A 20,108-nucleotide genomic window follows, 5' to 3' on the forward strand; every position below is an offset into this window, starting at 1 on the left:
GGGACTGGCTGTGGAGCTTGCGCCTAAGGTCTACACTAGACTCCAGCCCAGACAGACCAGAAGGAACCCGAATCACTGGGCTGGCCTAGATCCCGTGTGCCTTGTCCAGCTAGTCCCAGTTACTCCCAGTGTTGGAACAGGTGTTGGTTCCTCCTCACCTCTGATCCTGGGTGTGTCCAAGCGCCTGGGAGAGGAGCTTCCTCTGGGTGTTGTGGGACTGGCTGTAGAGCTTTTGCCCAAGGTCTGCTCTGGACACCAGCCCAGACAGACTGGAAGGAACCCAAGTCACTGGGCTGGCAGAGTTCCTCTGTGCCCGGTCTCGCTGGTCCCAGTTACTCCCAGCGTTGGGACAGGTGTTGGTTCCTCCTAGCCTCTGATCCTGGGTGTCCAAACATTATTATTAAGTGAAGAAATGTTTCTTATGAAGTTCTTCCCCTACCTTGCTTTGAGGACTGCTATGGAGTACCCATGTATGATACATTGAAAATTTTAGTACATAGAACTGTCTTGAAAATATTTTTTTCATACATTAAAACAAGTATAACTAGCATACAGAAAACTCACATTCTTTCACAGCCATGAAAAGTGTGGCATTCTCCTTTCTATAAGCTCAAAACTATTCTGACGAACAATGTTGGTTTCCTGTCAAGATGGATATATCTAGTACATTTGCTGTATCACAGCCGTTAGAGCTTGCTATCTTGAATCTTCCTGAGGAAAAGTTTATGTTCTTGCCAATCACTTGCTTCTCCTGTCTCACATAGACAAAATCAGATTTGTCTGTAAAATATGGACAATGTTTCATCTAACTACAGTAGACCTGGAAAGCAAAACAGTCTAAATTAACTTGGGGTAAGTTAAGTGGAGGTTAAATGAGCTGCTCTTGAAGTGCCTGAACTGCTGATTATGAAGATAAAACTTGTTATTATCCAGGATGCTAGCAGAGATACAATGGACAGCTGATGTTACTTATTTCATTTATTTTGTGGTTCTTTTGACCACAAAAAGAGAGTCATACAAAGTATATATTTATATGGAAATTCTGTATATTTATAAAATTTAGTTACATTTATTTTATTTTTTTTCAAGATGATTGTCTCTGTATCTGTGTGCATGTGCCTGCATGTGTGTGTGTGTGTGTGTGTGTGTGTGTGTGTGTATGTGCAACGGAGGACAACTTATGACAGTTGGTTCTTTCCTTCTACCACATTGATTATCATCATGAACCTTAACCACTGAGCAATATTGCTGACCCAGTTACTGAATTTGTAAGGAGGAAAAAAGGAGCAAACACACAAACAAGATAAAGTCATTTTATCTAAGAAAAAAATGATGTTTTTCACAGATACATATGAACTTTGATCTTTCTTAAACAAAGTTGTAATTTCAGCATGCAGATTTTGCAACTCTGAAAACAGTATAATGTAGTCAACCGCTGGTCACTGTCTGAAGAAACTTAACTTTTCTGTAGTTTCTGCAGTTTCCAACTCAGAGTGCATCAGCTTTGCTGAAAGACTAACTAGGAACAAATAGATTAAAAGGACAGTAATTGACATATTATAAATTTTGCAGAATGAGTGATTCCTCACAGTCATGGGAGAGTGCGTTTCTCCTTAATGTGATTTAAATGGTGTGGTTCTAAAACCTAAATTCAGATTACTATTTTATAACTGGAGCAAGTAACTGATTTTATTCATTTTGCTGCATGGGAATTATTGTGAAACATGAGTAACTAAACCTCATCCTATTGAACTTTTTACAGTGAATGTTATTTACAAAATTCAAATGATTGACTTGCTTGCTCTTTTCTTGCTCAACAGTATTGACAGGAGGCAAGCAGCTGGACAAGCTTACAACAGTGTGTGTGTGTGTGTGTGTGTGTGTGTGTGTATCCTTCCATTTGAAGTAAAATGTAAATTATATCATTTCACATATACCTTAAAAATATTTAGAATGAGAAGATTAGAAAATGGGACCATAGCAAATGTTGATTGAGTGGAAATTCTGTATGTCAGCTTCAGGATGTGCTTCCATTAACAATTTATAGCACCTAGTCAGCCCATGAATAAGTGTTAATTTGCCTATTCATTTAAGTTAAAAATATTTTTTAGACTAGCTAATTTCTTTCATGGCCAGGTAATGTAGTAATTTGTACTATATATTCTGAACTATAGGTTCAGAAGAAAATCCAAAGGCAATATCCCTTGGTAAAACACATTTTTGGAAAGGAATTCAAAGAAAGCTATGATGTCTGGCATTACAGATAGTAATCTGTGAAGAATATAAAAGGATAGACTTTACATTTTTCAAAGAAAGTATATGTTCTGGCTGGTTTTGTGGGTTAACTTGACACAAGCTGGAGTTATCACAGAGAAAGAAGCTTCAGCTGGGGAAGGACCTCCATGAGATCCAGCTGTGGGGCATTTTCTTAATTAGTGATCAAGAGGGGAGGGCCCCTTGTGGGTAGTGCCCTGGGCTGGTAGTCTTGAGTTCTATAAGAAAGCAAGATGAACAAGACAGGGGAAGCAAGCCAGTAAGGAACATCACTGCATGGCCTCTGCATCTCCTGTCTGAGGTCCAGTCCTTTGAGTTCCTTTCTTTGGTGATGAACATCAGTGTGGAAGTGTAAGCTGAATAAACTGTTTCCTTCCTAACCTGCTTCTTGGTCATGATGTTTGTGCAGGAATAGAAATCCTTACTAAGACAGTATGTAAGACAATATATTTGTGCCTGCAAGTTTCATGTTAGCTTGACACATGAATTAGTGTCATCTAAGAGGGATGCTCAATTTACAAAACCCTCTGTAATACTGGACTGTAAATAAGCATGTAGGGCATTTTCTTAATTAGTGATTGATATTTGGAAGGGCCAATCCCATTGAACTGGGCAGGTCATCTTGGACGTTATAAGAAAGTACATTGTATAAGATAGAGAGCGTCAAACAGTAAGCAGCACTCCTTCATGGATTCAGAAATAGCTTGTCTCAAAGTTTCTTCCCTGCTTGAGTTCCTGCCCATTCTTTAGGAGGAACTCTGAAGTGTGTGTGGGCAAAACAACCCATTTTCTACCCAAGATGTTTTGGATCGTGGGGTTTCATGACAGCAATTGCTTCCCTAAGACAGGACAAGATTTTAGATCTCAAAATCTTGATTAATATTTAAATTTATTTATTAACCTCTCTCCATATCTCCCTCTTTCTCTTCCTCACTACCTCCCTCTTTGCCCCTCTCTCCCTCTTCTCTAGCCTCCTGGCCTCTCCTCAACTCACTGTTTGTGTGTGTGTATGTGTGTGTGTGTTGTGTGTATGTGTGTGTGTGTGTGTATGTGTGTGTGTGTGTGTGTATGTGTGTATGAATATATGCTACCTGTATGCAGAAGATACCCACAGATCCCAAGGGTCTGTAGTTATAGTCAATGTTGAGCTGGCTTACATGGGGATTGGGAACTTATATTGTGTTCTCCTAAAGAGAGGCTAGTACTCTTAACCATTGAGCTGTTTCTCTTGCCTATATTTAAATCCTGTAAATAATATTTCTTACTAACAGAAGATGGATAGTGTAGGGCTTATAACAATCTATTGATATTTTCTAATTATATTTATTAACTATATACTTCATAGCAACTCATTTTGTTCAACCACAGACTTTAACGACATTTTCCATAGGTGCTGTTGAATTAAACAAGATAGCTAAAATATTTTTAATTGAAAATAATATAATAAAAAGAAAGAAAGTATATAATATTATTGAAAGTTATTGGAATAGTATAGAAGGAATGTTTTAATTTTCTCACCAGTGATTCCTTAAATCATAGAATCCTTGTCCTCTGTCAAATTCACCTTAGAAGAATATATGCTAAATAATAATTTTATCTTAATTCAAAGAAATTACTGATATTATATGGTACAGGATGCTATTTTCACATACATATAAAACATATATGTAAAACATAGTGATAAAATGAGAGCCAGTTGTATGTCCAATAACTATTTCTTTCATCCAAACACTCAAAAGCCTTTCTTATGAATATTCCTAAAAATTGTCAAAATTATTTTTTTAAACCAGTAGGTTAGGATATTATAAATCTATTATTATTGGGATGAGAATTGTCATATACAAAAGGTATACATATATGTTGACTATAGAGATCAATTTGTATGGTTGTCATTAGTATATATTGCAAATTATATTAAAATTTAATTACACATTAATAAAATTTTATTTTTAAATGAATTATATCTTGAAAATATTTTTAAATAGTTATATTCAAAAGTAATCATATTTTTATTTTGATATATTATTTTTATTTCGCTTATGTGCACAGCATCTACAGATTTTCATTAAAATGTACAGAACCAAATCTCTAGATATATTGTTAATTTGGCTTTAAAATAAAGCCTATAAATAGAAAAAAAGCTCTTTGACACATACATACACACACACACACACACAGACACATTGTATATACACTGTCCTTATCATGAGAATTTCTGTTTTTCTCATACAAAAATAGAAAAACTTTACTCAGTATAAAGCAGTATGCCATGCCACATATAGATTTACTATCTAATGAAATTAATTTTGTCAAAGTCATTAGTGTCTCACTGTTATGAAGAATTTTCTGCTTTGTTTTATTTTTTTTCTGTTACCTGTTTTCTGTGCATGTATTGAATTATACATACACATATTTTTAGCCCATGTCTTTTAGAAGTCTGTTTTGCTCAGTGGGAAAAGAAATATCCAATTATAAAGCCATCTGGCATTTTGATTTTCAGCTGTAAATTTAAGGTTTCATTCCTCACCTCCACATGCAGTTAAGCAAATGAAAGAAAGCAGAGTTTTCAATTGAGTTACAGTCTTTTTGTGGCTCCTTTCAGTACACTGAAAAAAAAAAGAAAAAGAAAAAGAAAGAAAGAAAGAAAGGGAAAGCAAACATCTGTCTGCTCCAGCTGTTAGCATGTAGAGGAGATAATAGAATCCTTGTCTCTAGATAGCTTTTTTTTCCCTGTGACTCGTGAGGCATCTTGAGCAGCTTTCTTCAGAATGTGTTTGCCTTTCCATTAAGGATTCATACCCAGTATATAGTGTTACTTGTTATGCCTTTCACTAGTATATCTTCAAATCTTCCTGTGGATATGAATGGTTTTATGGTTTAAAGAATTAAAGAAATGTTTTAAAAATCTGATATTACTGTTAACAAATTTTAGGGGTGATTAAAATTAACACATTTCTAGAGTCCATTACTTAACCAGTCCCAACATTCTGGCAGTTTCCAGTAATAGCACCAGACAAGATTTTCCAGTCTCTACTGCTACTTTGCAATAACCACATAATACCTTATTATATTGTAAATATTGTCCATATGCACACAGGTGAGTCACAATCCACTCTCTCCAAAAAAAAAAAAAAAAAAAAAAAAACTTCTCTTAGCAGCTGCTGGAAGCCATTTCAGAAAACTACAACCGTACAAATAGCAGAATTCAGCAGATTATGAGGATCCTGTGTGTGAATGACAAATGTACTCCACAACTCCATCATTGGCTTGGGGAACATGGGAGAAATGGTAGCTGAAAGACTGCCATAGCCAGGACACCAGGAAGTCAGTGGTGAAACATTCTGTCCTGATTGACTGCATAACCAAGGCTAGAACCGTGTCAGTACCTGTTTACATGTCAACAAGGAAGGAAGAAATCTTCAGAGGCTTTGGTCCCTAGACAAAGCTCTCTAGGCAACTAATGAATGCTGAGAGCAGGATAATAAAAAGCTCTCAGAATAGTACCTTATTCAGTGTCCAAACCAAACTGGTCATTCCTAAGACCATGTTCACATAAACAACAAAAGCAGACTCAACAAGTTGTTTCTATTTACATGGCTTTCATGCATGCACACATCCACATAGAGGTAACAATAATAATCAAAGAATGGATATCAACTTGAGGGAGAGGTGGAGGGGCTTAAGACAGGGTAGATGGGAGGGGATGAAGAAGGAAAAGAGAAGAGAATTATTTAATATCTACATTAATTAATGTATATTAGATATAACCATATATTTATAAGTATGTTTTAATGTAATATTTTTGCTATAATTTTGCAAGAAGTCTCTCAAAACTTTGGAAGTTATTTAAAGTAATAATTTACATTAAAAACTGTTTTATTATGTGTGGCTATAGTCATTATTTTGAAATTATTAGAACTTGTAAAATATTATTTTTTTTAAAATTTAGTAAAACTGGCCTTGTGGTGGTGGCTCACAGCTTTAATCCCAGCACTTGGGAGGCAGAGGCAGGCGGATTTCTGAGTTCGAGGCCAGCCTGGTCTACAGAGTGAATTCCAGGACAGCCAGGGATACACAGAGAAACCCTGTCTCAAAAAAAAAAAAATTAGTAAAACCAAAAGCTTGTAATTTTGAAAGTAATTTGATAAATACAATTATCTTCATCTTGAATTTGTATCTATGTCAGGACATTCATTTGAGTCAAATATTCTCTTAAAATTACCTTGTAATAGTTCTCTATATTGTTTTGGAAATAGATTGTTAACATAAATTTTTGTGTTGTTAAATAGTTTTGAAAAGCAGTAATTTTTATTTGTTTATTTTTTGTTTTTTTTTTGCATGAAGTAGCCATGTAAGTAAGTAAGAAATGTAATTTAAGTAATGTAATATAAGTAAGAAATGAAAATGGAAATGACCCCAGTAAGCATACAAACAGATAAATTCAACTATACACTAAGAAATTGCTTTTTGTAGTGTTTGGAGTAACTTTGTTACAAGTTTATGGGAAACAAGTAGTAATGATAATTTCTCAGCATAGGATCTTGTAAGGTATCACACCTGTCTGCGAAGCCAAATATCCTTATTGGAGCAATACTAAAACCATCTTATGAAGGTAACCAACTGCCTACCATCTGAGGCCTGCTCCGTGTGAAGAAATTCATGCTGAATGCTATGGACCCAATCCAAGACCATGGTTAGGTGGGTCATAGGCCCTAGAAATAAACTTACTGATTTTTATTTTGAAAAATAAAAATGTGTTCAACCAACTTCCATAATATGTATATTTATAACCACAACTTAGTGTTGTCATCTTTCTTAGTGAGAGAAGTTTGCCTTGGAAGTGAATGACAATGCAGAAGTCCATTGTTGGTAAACACACTGAGAATAAGAGATTAAGAAAATGCTGAGCCTTATGTGGGACTCTATAAGCCCTTCTAATACTCAGCAACATTAGAGAAGAAGAAACCTAAAGAACAATATGATGGGGAACAAGGTTGTATAAAGTATTATTTTATGGATACTACATTATCACTGCAGCATGAATGAACAAAGATTATTTTCATAGAACAAGTCTTAGTTGTTCAGTATTCAATCATGGATTGCAGAAGTCATTTTGAACCCTGCCCATCACACATAATGGTAGCTGAGGGCTGTTAACAGAGAGGAAATCTTTATTTTCAGTGACCTCACCATTTCTTATTTATTCATGACCAGTGGTATATTCATATTCAGGCCCATGTATGTGATCCTAGTGGCTTAACATAATTCTCCACAAGGAAAAATGCAAAACAAACAAAAAGGCATAAAAGTGGGGTGGGAGCTTGGTGGCAAGAAGGCAGGGCTGGGGTTGGGGAAAAGATAGCATAGAAAAGAGTGATGAAAGTAACCAATATTTATTTTATACACACATGGAAATTACCACAATTTGGAAGGAATGCTGATACTATTCCCACCAATAAAGCTTATTAAAGACAAAGATCTCTAAAGTGTTTTAAATGGCCTGATGCTGAATAGGTATAAGGTGATGATACTTTTTAGGTTTAAGCCTGTCACTTCAACTTCTTAAGGGTGGCTTTCAGCTAAGCAATATACTCAGACATCATTTTCTCCTCAATAGGAGTTATTTTTCCCAATACACAAGTTTATTTCCAAGCCCTTTCTCATCAAAAGACAAAGTATGGGGAAAAAACAGGTATACTTTGTCTTTTTGTTTTAAACAAAAGAGAACCCAACAACTCCTTTCTTTATGTTCATACATAAAGGAGAAGATAGAGGGGTAAAAAGTAAACCATTGACAAGTAGTAGAACCTTTGGGGGATGTTTTTGTGCACTATGTACTCAGTTACTGATTTCTGATTGGATTTTGCCATTATTGTGAAGCATTTCCTGATTCAGCATTTTATAAAATATTGTTCTCTATCATTTTCTAATTGGTCAATTAAGAGCTGGTCTGCCTAAAGCTCAGCAGGAGAAGATTTGGCAGGACTTTGTTGTCCTGAGAGAGAAAGAGAGGGTCTGAGAGAGGAACAGAAGTGAATTGCTATTGAAACAAGGGAAGAAGCTGGGGCCCAGGGTGAGACTGAGATGACAGATAATGAATGTCACGTGGCTAGAAAATAGTCCAGGACAGCATAATCACAATATTCCTAGTTATGGGGCTTGAAACCTTTAAATAAGTATAAATGTCTCCATTTCATTATTGGGTAAAAAAGGTGAGCATTTCCTCTAAAATTGACATCCAGTTTATTAGGCACAGAATCTAATCCAAGCTTAGAGCCAGAGAAATGTTTATGACATGGGGCCCAGATCAAAAAACAAAACAAAACAAAACAAAAAATGAACAAAAAACCCAAAGAAAAGCCAGTTAGTGTCAGGCGAGGCCTAATGCAGGTCTTCTTTTATTTTATCATTATTATTATTATTATTACTACTACTACTACTATTATTATTAGTCTTTAAAATTTTACAGTTCAGTCTTTATTACCCTCACATTCTGCCCTCTGACAATTCCTTACCCCACTCACCTTCCCCTGTCTCTAAGAGGATGTCCCACCTCACATATCCCCCCTACCCTTCAGGCCTCCCTACTCCCTGGGGCCTCAAGTCTCTCAAGGATTAGGTGTGTCTTCTTTCACTGACCAGGCCAAGCAGTCCTCTGCAGTATAGATGTTGGGGGCCTTGGACCACCTAGTATATGCTCCATGGTTGTTGGTTTAGTGTCTGAGAGATCTTGGGAGTCGATGTTAGCTGAGACTGCTGGTCTTTCTATGGGGTTGGTCTCCTCTTCAACTTCTTTGAAACTTTACCTAGTTCAACTCCCTGATCTGCTGGCTGCCAGGCACTTGAATGGGGCTTATGGAGAACAGGTAGTGGATGGACCCTAAGAAGCCATCCATGCTACAAAATGGAAAGGTTGAAAGGCAGAAATTCAAAGACTGTTAAGTGTTCTCCCAAGCTTACTAAGACTGGGCATTTGTAGTACTGTCCTGTGAGAATGCAGTGCCTCAGACTGTGAGCCTCAGAAGAGCTTTCCAGGGACAGAGAGACTTGGTAGACACCACATACAGACATATGAAGATGTCAGAATCATCTCTTCCCTGTGAGTAGAAGGAATAGCGGGGAGCCGGTCATAGCATAAGGTCTGAGATGAACAGCAGAAACCGGCAAAAACACAGAAGAAGAAATCCAAGCACAGACAAACTTCTGATCAGGTAAAAATGTTTGGAACTATGCTTAAATTCTGAAGAAAGAAAGAGACCAGATATAAAACAACATAGACAAATATAAATAATTGGAAACAAATATAATAATGTCCATTAAAACAGAATTATATAAAACTAAAAGGAATAAGACATGTAAGGATGAAAAAAACAATAAAACAGGGCATTTGGATTCTATATAGTGCTATTTTGGATAGCTTAAAAATATACACAAAAGATGAAAAAATCATTGACTTAAATGAAATTGATTATGATTATTACCATGTTTTATGTCTTATTTTAATCTTAATAGGGCTTTCTGTGCCTTCTCAAAGAATAAGGCTTCACAGATACAAGAAAAAGAGAAACATAAGATAGAGGCAAACTTTAGAAGAAAAATTAAATTTACTTATAAATATAAATAAAAATATACTTAGATAAAGCCATGGAAGTTATGACCTGAGCCTACTCTGCCACCATATAATAAAATTAAAGAAATTCAGTCATATGTTATTAGAAAACCATCTATAGCCTAGGTAGATATTGGACAATAAATGCCAGTGTAAAATGTTCATACTGAAGATTAAGACAAAATTGGATGGCATCCTGTAGACATGCAGGTTTAAAAAAAAAAAGAACAGAAAAAGAAAAAAGAAAGAAAGAGAAAAAGGAAGAAAAGAAGTGTTGCATTATTAGGTATGAAACAGGTATTAAATCTTGGGTGATTGAAAATAGAGTACTACCACAAGACTAGAAGGATATGACAAAAGCAATATTCCTTTGAGGGCACATATAAGGGAAGATTTGCTTCCTCAGCACCTACTTATAATAATAGATATTCAATACAAAATTATCATTGGAAAGTTCCTGTGCATGGAATGTTGGATAGTCCTACCCTATGTCAATATGTTTTTAAAATAGCCATTAGGAATAATTCATAAGTTGTAGGCTGGATTTTTCAAAAACTACTTTAGTCAGAGTTCTTAAAACCTTTAAGCTCAGCCTCACCCACTGCCCTCCAGGGGAGTGGAATGGATAGCTTCAAAAGACAAAAAGGGATGTGGACCTGCTTAGAAATAGTTCTTTGGAGGAATTCCAATCTTCATTGTCAGGATATCAGCAGACACAATCACAAGAATTGGCAGTGGTAGGACAATCCACTCGTAAATACCATTCATAAATCAGCATTGACAGCAGAAGAAAGCACAAGGCTCTGCCAATTGTCCCTAGTCTGAGAAAGAGGCAAGAAGCCACCAGATATCAAGGGAAGTTCCTTGGTTCATTTCTCTCTGTAAAGTCATAACAAATGAGAATCAGCAAAGAGTAGCAAGATGAAGCAATGCCACAGCATCATCAGCAAAGCTCAAACAAGACCAGCGAAGAGTGTCAAGGAGAACCAATGCCACACAATTGTGCACTATCTGTTGAATTATAATTATATCCCTTCCAAACATTACGTTTCCCTCTAGCAACTGCTCTAGCAATATGCCCTTTCTCCAGGCAGCTTCCAGACAGAAAAATATCAGGTGTCTGTTCTCAGCTAAACATCATCCCACATGTCTGCTCCAGCAAAAGCATGGTTTCCTCATTCTGCTTCAGCAAAACATTCTCTCATAAGACAGTTTCCAGAAAATAAAAATACATCACATTGCACAACTGTGTCTCCAAACAAACCATAAATGTCCACTTCACTAATTAGTTTTCTCAATCCACAATTTATCATTATATGGGTGATATTCTCCTGACTGGTTCAAATGGGGATATCCTAGGAAAAAAATATTTGATGAAGATAATTTGCCTCTTTGAGGATTAGAAATTGTTCATGGAAAACTTTGAAAAAGAGATTACATTAATTATCTAGGATGCAATATAGGTATGCAGATAATCCAGCCACATAAGATATAGATCAGAAGAGAACAATTATGAACTCAATAATTTTCAAAGATTGTTAGGCAAAATTAATTAGTTATGATCCACAATTATGTTAACTACTTAAGAGCTAAGTAATTTATTTGAAACCATACAAGGTGACGAGGACTTAACTAGTCTAAGGAAATTATAAGGCTGAGTGATAATTATATCTAGGAGATAAGAAATTAAAAGATGCACAAGTCTACTGTTTGGATCCAAAGACGACAAGTATTTTAGTCACTTTGCTTTCTATTCCTTCTCCCACAGGAACTCTATGCAGAGAGATTACATTTTAGAATGGATGATTTTAGTATATAAAATTAAAGATTAAAGACCTATATAGAAACAGTTTCTGAATTTATTCTGAAAGAAAAGAATGAGACTTTGTCAATTAGAAGGAACAGGCCCAGCAGAAATTTTAGTACTTTTTTACTAATGCTGAAATTGCTACATTTTCAGTAGAAAAAATATTGACAAAGAACTTGTAGTATCTTGGGAAGATTAACAACAAATAACCAAAAATCCAGCAGCTTCAGTCTATAAAATGAACTAATTGGATTCTCTTCTTATAGTCAAATGAACACCAATTTCTGGAGACTCTACATTCTATACTGATGCAAATAAATAAAAAAGAAATTAAGTACAGTGGCTTAGAGCCCTTATAATTCAGTTACAAAATCAGAGTTATATGATATTGTATATTCCAACACACAATATGCACAGACTTATTTTATATTTAGAAGCCATTGACCTTATTCTTGATAATTCAGAATTAACTTGACTGTTTATTCAAGTACAACAAGCAAGTAGAAATAAAAATCACTTATTGTATACAATACATATTTGTTCCCATTCACATCTACCACACACTCTAGAACCATGAAATGATCAAATTGATCAGCTATTAATAGGAAATGTACTAGAAGCTTCAGAATTTCAGAAGCAACATCATATTAACAGTAAAACCATAAGGAAATATTTTTCTATCACTTGGCAATGAGCAAAGGAAATTTTAAGGAAATGTCCTGCTTGTTCTTTGCATAACAAACCACATTACCTATGGGGAATAACCTGAAAGAATCCCAAAACATAAAACTTGGCAGATGGATGTGTTTCATTTTGCAGAGTTTGTAAAATTAAAGCATTTGCACTATTCTAAAGACAAATGACCAGGATTTCAATAGGCAACTGCTTTAAGTTCTGAAAAAGGCTGATTCAATAATCACATATTTATTAGAAGTTATGCATATTGTAAGAATACTTATACAAATTAAGATTGACTGTGTCCTAGGATATGTCTCTAATAAAATGAAAAACTTTTTTTCATATTACAACATAAAGCATAGTATAGATATGCTATAAAATCCTCTAGAACAAGTAGTTATGGAGACATATAATAGAATTTAAAAGAAATGCTCAATTAAAAGAAAGGGCTAACAAGGTTTCCCTGCCATAGATTACATAATAGTTAACTATATATTTTTAAAATGCTAATGAACAAAAACAACAGCTGCTGAGAGTCATTGGATTATGGAATAAATTCCTATATTAAATCAGCCTAAGGACATCTGCAAAATACCCTACTAAGAAATAATCATAATCTGTAAACCCATTTGCACTTTGGCACACTGAAATTAGTATCAGTGAATTATAAATTTTGATAAAACTTCCCCATTGCAACATCACCTCACTATGTATACTACACTAAGCTTTATCATTAAGCAGTGTGTGAAATTTTTAAGGAATAAATGACAGCCCATTCTAGAATACAGGTCTTCTCCCTGTGTTTCTCAAAGTGAAGTACATATGAATTCCAAGACAACATAAGATCTAGAATTCAATAAGTTTTGAGAGAAACATAAAAAATACTTCAAACCTGAATTAATGCATACAAATGGATGGAATAAATAAACATATCTTCAGTAGTGAAATTTGCAATATACATAAAAAGGCATACTCTATTGAAACTTTAATATGTATTACTAAAGACCTGAACAAAAAAGAAAAAGGTCAGAAGTATAGTGAGAAGAGATGAGGAGGTTCAAGATCTTGGTGGCTAGCTCCGGAGGAGCTGTAGGGACCTATAATGAGCCTGAAGGACCCACAGAGACTTCTCAGGAAGATGAGGCAAAAAAATGGATGTATCTACAGACCATGCAGTATCTGTGGAACAACTAAAACTGGAAACATTTTATAGGAAGAAATATTTTTTCTATTTTTATTAGATATTTTCTTTATTTACATTTCAAATGTTATCCCCTTTCCTGGTTTCCCGTCCGAAAATCCTCCATCACATCCCTCTTCCCTCTACTTAACAATCCACCCACTCCCACTTCCCTGTCCTGGCATTCCGCTACACTGCAGGATCGAGTTCTCTCAGGACCAAGCCTCTCCTCCCATTGATGTCCAACAAGGCCATCCTCTGCTACATATGCAGATGGAGCCATGGACTCTTTGGAGTCAGACATGTGGACTCTTTGGTTGGTGGTTTAGTCCGCGGGAGCTCTGGGGGCACTGGTTGGCCCACACTGCTGTCCCTCCTATGGGTCTGCAAACTCCCACATTCACTTCGATCCTCTCCAGCTCCTCTATTAGGGACCTCATGCCCAGTCCAATTGTTTGCTGACAGCATCAACCTCTATACTTGTCAAGAACTGTTAGAGCCTCTCAGGAGACAACTATATCAGACTCCTGTCACCAATCACTTGTTGGCATCCACAATAGTATATGCTTTGGTGATTGCATATGGTATAGATCCCCAGGTGGGGCAGTCTCTAGATGTTCTTTTATCCAGTTTCTGCTCCACACCTTGTCCCTGTAGCTCATCACATGGGTATTTTGTTCATCCTTCTAAGAAGGACCAAAGTATCCATACTTTGGACTTCTTTCTTTTTGAGTTTCATTTGGTCTGTGAATTGTATCTTGGGTATTACAAGCTTCTGGGCTAATATCCATTTATGGGTGAGTTTATAACATGTGTGGCCTTTTGTGATTGGGTTACCTCACTCAGTATATTTTCTAGTTCCATCCAATTGCCTAAGATTTTCATGAATTCATTGCTTTTAATGTCTGAGTAGTATTCAATTGTGTAAATGTACCAAATTTTCTATATCCATTCCACTGTTGAGTGACATCTGGGTTCTGTCCAGGTTCTGGTTGTTATAAATAATGCTATAAACATAGTGGAGCATGTGTCCTTATTACATGATGGAGCATCTTCTGGGTATATGCTCAGGAGAGGTATAGCTGGGTCCTCCCTTATTACTATGTTCAATATTCTCAGCAACCATTAAACTGATTTCTAGAGTGGTTGGATCAGCTTGCAATCCCGCCAACAATGAAGTATTGTTCATTGTTCTCTTTCTCCACATCCTTGCCTAGTTCTGCTAACACCTGGGTTTTTGATCTTAGCCATTCTGACTGGTGTGAGGTGGAATCTCCATGTTGTTTTGATTTACATTTCCCTGATGACTAAGGATGTTGAACATTTCTGTAGGTCCTTCTCAGCCCTTCAATATTCCCCTGTTAATAATTCTTTGTTTAGCTCTCTACTCCATTTTTTCATAGGGTTATTTGGTTCTCTGGAGTCTAACATCTTGAGTTTTTTGTATTCATTGTATATTAGCCCTCTATGGAAACAAGAGATACATCTGTATAACAAGAACATCAAGTCTCTGATGAAAGAAATCGAAGAAGACCTCAGAAGATAGAAAGGTCTCCATGCTCATGGATTGGCAGAACTAAAATAGTAAAAATGTCCATCTTGCAAAAATCAATCTACAGATTCAATGAAATCTCAATCAAAATTCCAACTCGATTTCATACAGTTAGAAAGAGTCATTTCTAAATTCATCTGGAATAACAAAAAAACCTAGGATAGCGAAAACTATTCTAAACAGTAAAATAACTTCTCGGGTAATCAGCACCCCAGACCTCAAGCTATAGTACAGATCAATAGTGATAAAAACTGAGTGGTATTGGTATAGAGACAGGCAGGTAGATAAATGGAATGAAATTGAAGACCCAGAAATGAGCCCACATACCTGTGGTCACTGGTCATTGATAAAGGAGCTAAAACCATCCAGTGGAAAAGACAAAGCATTTTCAACAAATGGTGCTGTTTCAACTGACTGTTACCATGTAGAAGAATGCAAATCTATCCATTTTTATCTCCTTGTACAAAGCTCAAGTCCAAGTAGAGCAAGGACCTCCACATAATACCAGATAAACTAAAAGTAATAGAAAAGAAAGCGTGGAAGAGCCTGGAGCACATGGGCACAGAGGAAATTTTCCTAAACAGAATACCAGTAGCTTATGCTGTAAGGAAAGAATTGAGAAACGGGACTCACAAAGTTTCTGTAAGGCAAAGGACACTGTCAAAAGGACAAAACAGCAAAAAACAGATGGGGAAGATATTTTTAAAAAGTGTTTTTTAAAACTATTCTCAACAATAAAAGAACTGGGAGAATCATCATCCCTGACCTCAAGCTGAATTACAGAGCAATAGTGATAAAAACTGCATGGTACTGGTATAGAGACAGGCACGTAGATTAAAGGAACAGAATTGAAGATCCAGAAATGAAACCACACACCCATGGTCTCTTGATCTTTAACAAAAGAGCTAAATACATACAGTGGAAAAGTGACAGCATTTTCAACAAATGGTGCTGGCTCAACTGGAGGGCAGCATGTGGAAGAATGCAAATAGATCCATCCTTATCTCCTTGTACAATGCTCAAGTCCAAGTGGATCAAGGACATCCACATAAAACAAGACACACTGAAAGTTATAGAAAAGAAAGTGGAGAAGAGCCTGGAGCATATGGACACAGGGGAACATTTCCTAACTAGAACACTAATAGCTTATGCTCTAAGACCAAGAATTTACAAATGGGACCTCATAAAATTTTAAAGCTTCTGTAGGGCAAAGGATACTGTAAATAGGAAAAAATGCCAACCAAAAGATTGGGAAAAGATCTTTACCAACTCTACATCCGATAGAGGGCTAATATCCGATATATACAAAGAACTCAAGAAGTTAGACTCCAGAGACTCAAATAACCCTATTAAAAATGGGGAACAGATCTAATAAAAGAATTTGTATTTGAGGAATATTGAATGACTGAGAAGCACCTAAAGAAATCTTCAACATCCTTAGTCATCAGGGAAATACAAATCAAAACAACCCTGAGATTCTACCTCAGACCAGTCAGAATGGCTAGGATAAAAAACTCAGGTGACAGCAGATGCTGGCGAGGTTGTGGAGAAAGAGGAACACTCCTTCATTGATGGTGGGATTGCAAGCTGGTACAACCACTCTGGAAATCAGTTTGGAGGTTCCTCTGGAATTTGGACATAGTTCTACCAGAGGACTCAGCTATACCACTCCTGGCATATACTCAAAAGAGTCTCTAACATATAAGTGGATATTAGCGCAAAAGCTCTGAATACCCAAGATACAATTCATAGACCACATTAAGCTCAAGAAAAAGGATGACCAAAGTATGGATCGTTAGGTCCTTTTTAGAAGGAGGAACAAAATACACGAGGAGATACAGAGACAAGGTGTGGAGCAGAGACTGAAGAAAATGTCATCCAGAGACTGCCCCACCTAGGGTTCCATCCCAAATGCAGTCACCAAAGAATATACTATTTTGGATGCCAAGAAGGGCTTGCTGACAGGAGCCTGATACCAGTGTCTCTTGAGGGGTTTGGGCAAAGCCTGACAAATATGGAGGTGGATGCTTGCAGCCAACCATTGGACTGAGCATGGTATCCCCACTGGAGAAGTTAGAGAAAGGACTGAAAGAGCTGAAGGAGTTAGCAATCCTATAGGATGAACAATAATATCAGCCAACCTGACCGCCAGAGCTCCCAAGGACTAAATCACCAACCAAAGAGTACATATGGAGGGACCCATGGCTACAGTTGCATATGTAGTAGAGGATGACACTGTTGGACATGGGAGGAGAGGCCCTTGGTCCTGTGAAAGCTTGAAGTCTCAGTATAGAGAAAGGCCAGGGCAGGAAGTCAGGAGTGCGTAGGTGGGTGGGAAACAGTCATAGAATTAGAGGGAGCAGCTATGAGATAGGGAGTTTCTGGAGGGGAAACTAAGAAATGGAATAACATTTTAAATGTATATAAGGGAATTTCTTAACAATTTTTAAAAAGTGACAGAACAGAGTCATGAGATATAGAGAGAAGTAGACTAGAGATGCAGCAGGACTGACAGGTATGCAAGCACAGCATACCTTCAGCAATCTATTAATGCCAAGTAGAGCCAGTCTTAGTCAGCTGGAATGCTCAGGACACCACCCAGCTTGTCTTGTGCCATTGCTTCCCACCACTCAGCCTTCAAGTTGACCTGCAACATGGAACCACAGTTGCTGTCTGCTGGAGGTGGAGGACAGAGTAAGTGGCAACGGCAATGCCTATGACCTGTAGGCCTATAATGATTGTATTTGGAGATTTAGCAGATGCTGAGGGTGGGTGGTATACAGCAATCTTGAACCTGGTGTCTGCCTCCGGATATGCTGACTAACACAATAATCACCCTGACTTTAAGCAACAAAAAGATATCTCAGTTGAGGAATGGTTCATTTTTCTGAACTAAGTCTACTAAAAAGAGTCCTGTTCTATGGCTCCTGCTACCACTAGAGGCCATGAGGCTGTTTGTGATCCTAGTGGCCAACGACGACCATGTTGATGTCTGTGATCTGAGCTGTGACTGGAAACCATGGTCTCACAACTCATGTTGCTGCTGGAAATTATGCTGATGTCCATGGGCCATACTACCACCAGCAGCTATGAGCACAGAAGCTTCTTTTGTAGTGATATCAAAGACTTCAGACTCATAACAGAGAATGAGAGAAGTTCAAGGCTTTTTACCTAAGGGTTGATGGAAGGGAGGAAAGAACCAACTTTAACAAATACTTTTCTACTAAACCAGCCTACAGAGGATACTGGAAGGATAACTCCAACATAAGGAGGGTAACTACAGCCAAGAAAATGCAAGAAATTAAACCCCTCATAACAAACCCCAAAGAAGATAGTCACACACACATAATACTACATACAACAATAAAAAATAACAGAAACTAACAATCATTGGTGTTTGTTATCTCTCAGTCTTAATTTACTCAGTTGTATAATAAAGTCACAGGCTAACAGACTCAATACTAAAAAGAGTATCAAGCATTTTGCTGCCTAGGAAAAACACACCTCAATAACAAAGACAGATACTACCTCAGAGTAAAAGGCTGGAAAAATGTCTTCAAAGGAAATGGTCCCAAGAAATAAGTTGGAGTAACCATACTAATATCTAGTGAAATAGACTTTCAACCAAAAGATATCAAAGGAAATGTGGAAGGACACTTCATAGTCAACAAAGGAACAATTCCTCAAGAAATCTCAATTCTGAGCATCCATGGACCAAATGTAAAGGCACCAACCTTTGTAAAAGAAACTTTAACAAAAATCAAACACTCATTGACTCTAACATATTAATAGTGGGAGATTTCAACACCCACTCTCATCAATCAACAGGTCATTGAAAAAAAAAAAAAAACTAAGCAGAGATACAGTGAAGCTAACAGAAGATATTTACCAAATGAATTTAACAGGTATCTAGAGAGCACTTTACCACACAACAGGATAATATAAGTTCTTCTCAGTAAATCATGAAACCTTCTCCAAAACTGACCATATAATTATACAAATCATACATCAGTACATGCAAAAAGAATAAAACCGTCCCTTGCATCCTATCAGATCACCACAGATGAAGGCTGAACTTCAATAACTATAGCAACAACAACAACAACAAAACAACAAAAAGCCCACATAATAATGGAAACTGAAGAAATCTTTAGGGAATGATACCTTGGTCATGGAGAAATAGAAAGAAATTAAAGACTTTATAGAATTCAATGAAAATGAAGACACAGCAAATCCAAAGTTATAGGACACAATCAAATCAGTGTTGAAAGGAAATGTCATAGCACTGAGTGATTCTTTAAAGAAATTGGAGAGACCCCATACTAGTAACTTAACACCTGAAACATTTATAATATAATGAAGCAAACACCCAAGAGTAGTAGACAGCAAGAAAGAGTCAAACTCAGGGTTAAAATCAACCAACTAGAAACAAAGGGAACAATACAAAGGATCAATAAAACCAAAAGCTTCTACTTTGAGAAAAATGAAGAAGAAAAATAAACCCATAGCCAAACTAACAAAAGGGCATAGAGACAATATCTAAATTAACAAAATCAGAAATGAATAGGGAGACATAACAACAAAAACTGAAGAAATTCAAAAAAATCATCACATCTTACTACAAATGCCTATACTCAACAAAACTGGAAAACCTAGATGAAATGGATAGTACTCTAGACAGATACCATGTACCAAAGTTAAATCAAGATAAGATAGACTAAACAGTCCCATAACACCTAAGGAAGTAGAAGTAGTCATTAAAAACCTGCTAAACAGAAAAAAGCCCAAAGCCAGATGGTTTTAGTGCAAAATTTTACCAGATGTTCAAATAAGAGTTAATACTAACACTCTTCAAATAACTCCACTAAATAGAAACAGAAGAAAAACTACCTACTTTATTCTATGAAGTCAGAGTCACTCTGATACCTAAACCACACAAAGACCGAATAAAGAAAGAGAACTTCAGGCCAGTTTCACTTATGAATAACATCGAACAAATATTCAAGAA

Source organism: Mastomys coucha, unplaced genomic scaffold, assembly GCF_008632895.1.
Source record: "Mastomys coucha isolate ucsf_1 unplaced genomic scaffold, UCSF_Mcou_1 pScaffold14, whole genome shotgun sequence".
NCBI classification, from domain to species: domain Eukaryota; kingdom Metazoa; phylum Chordata; class Mammalia; order Rodentia; family Muridae; genus Mastomys; species Mastomys coucha.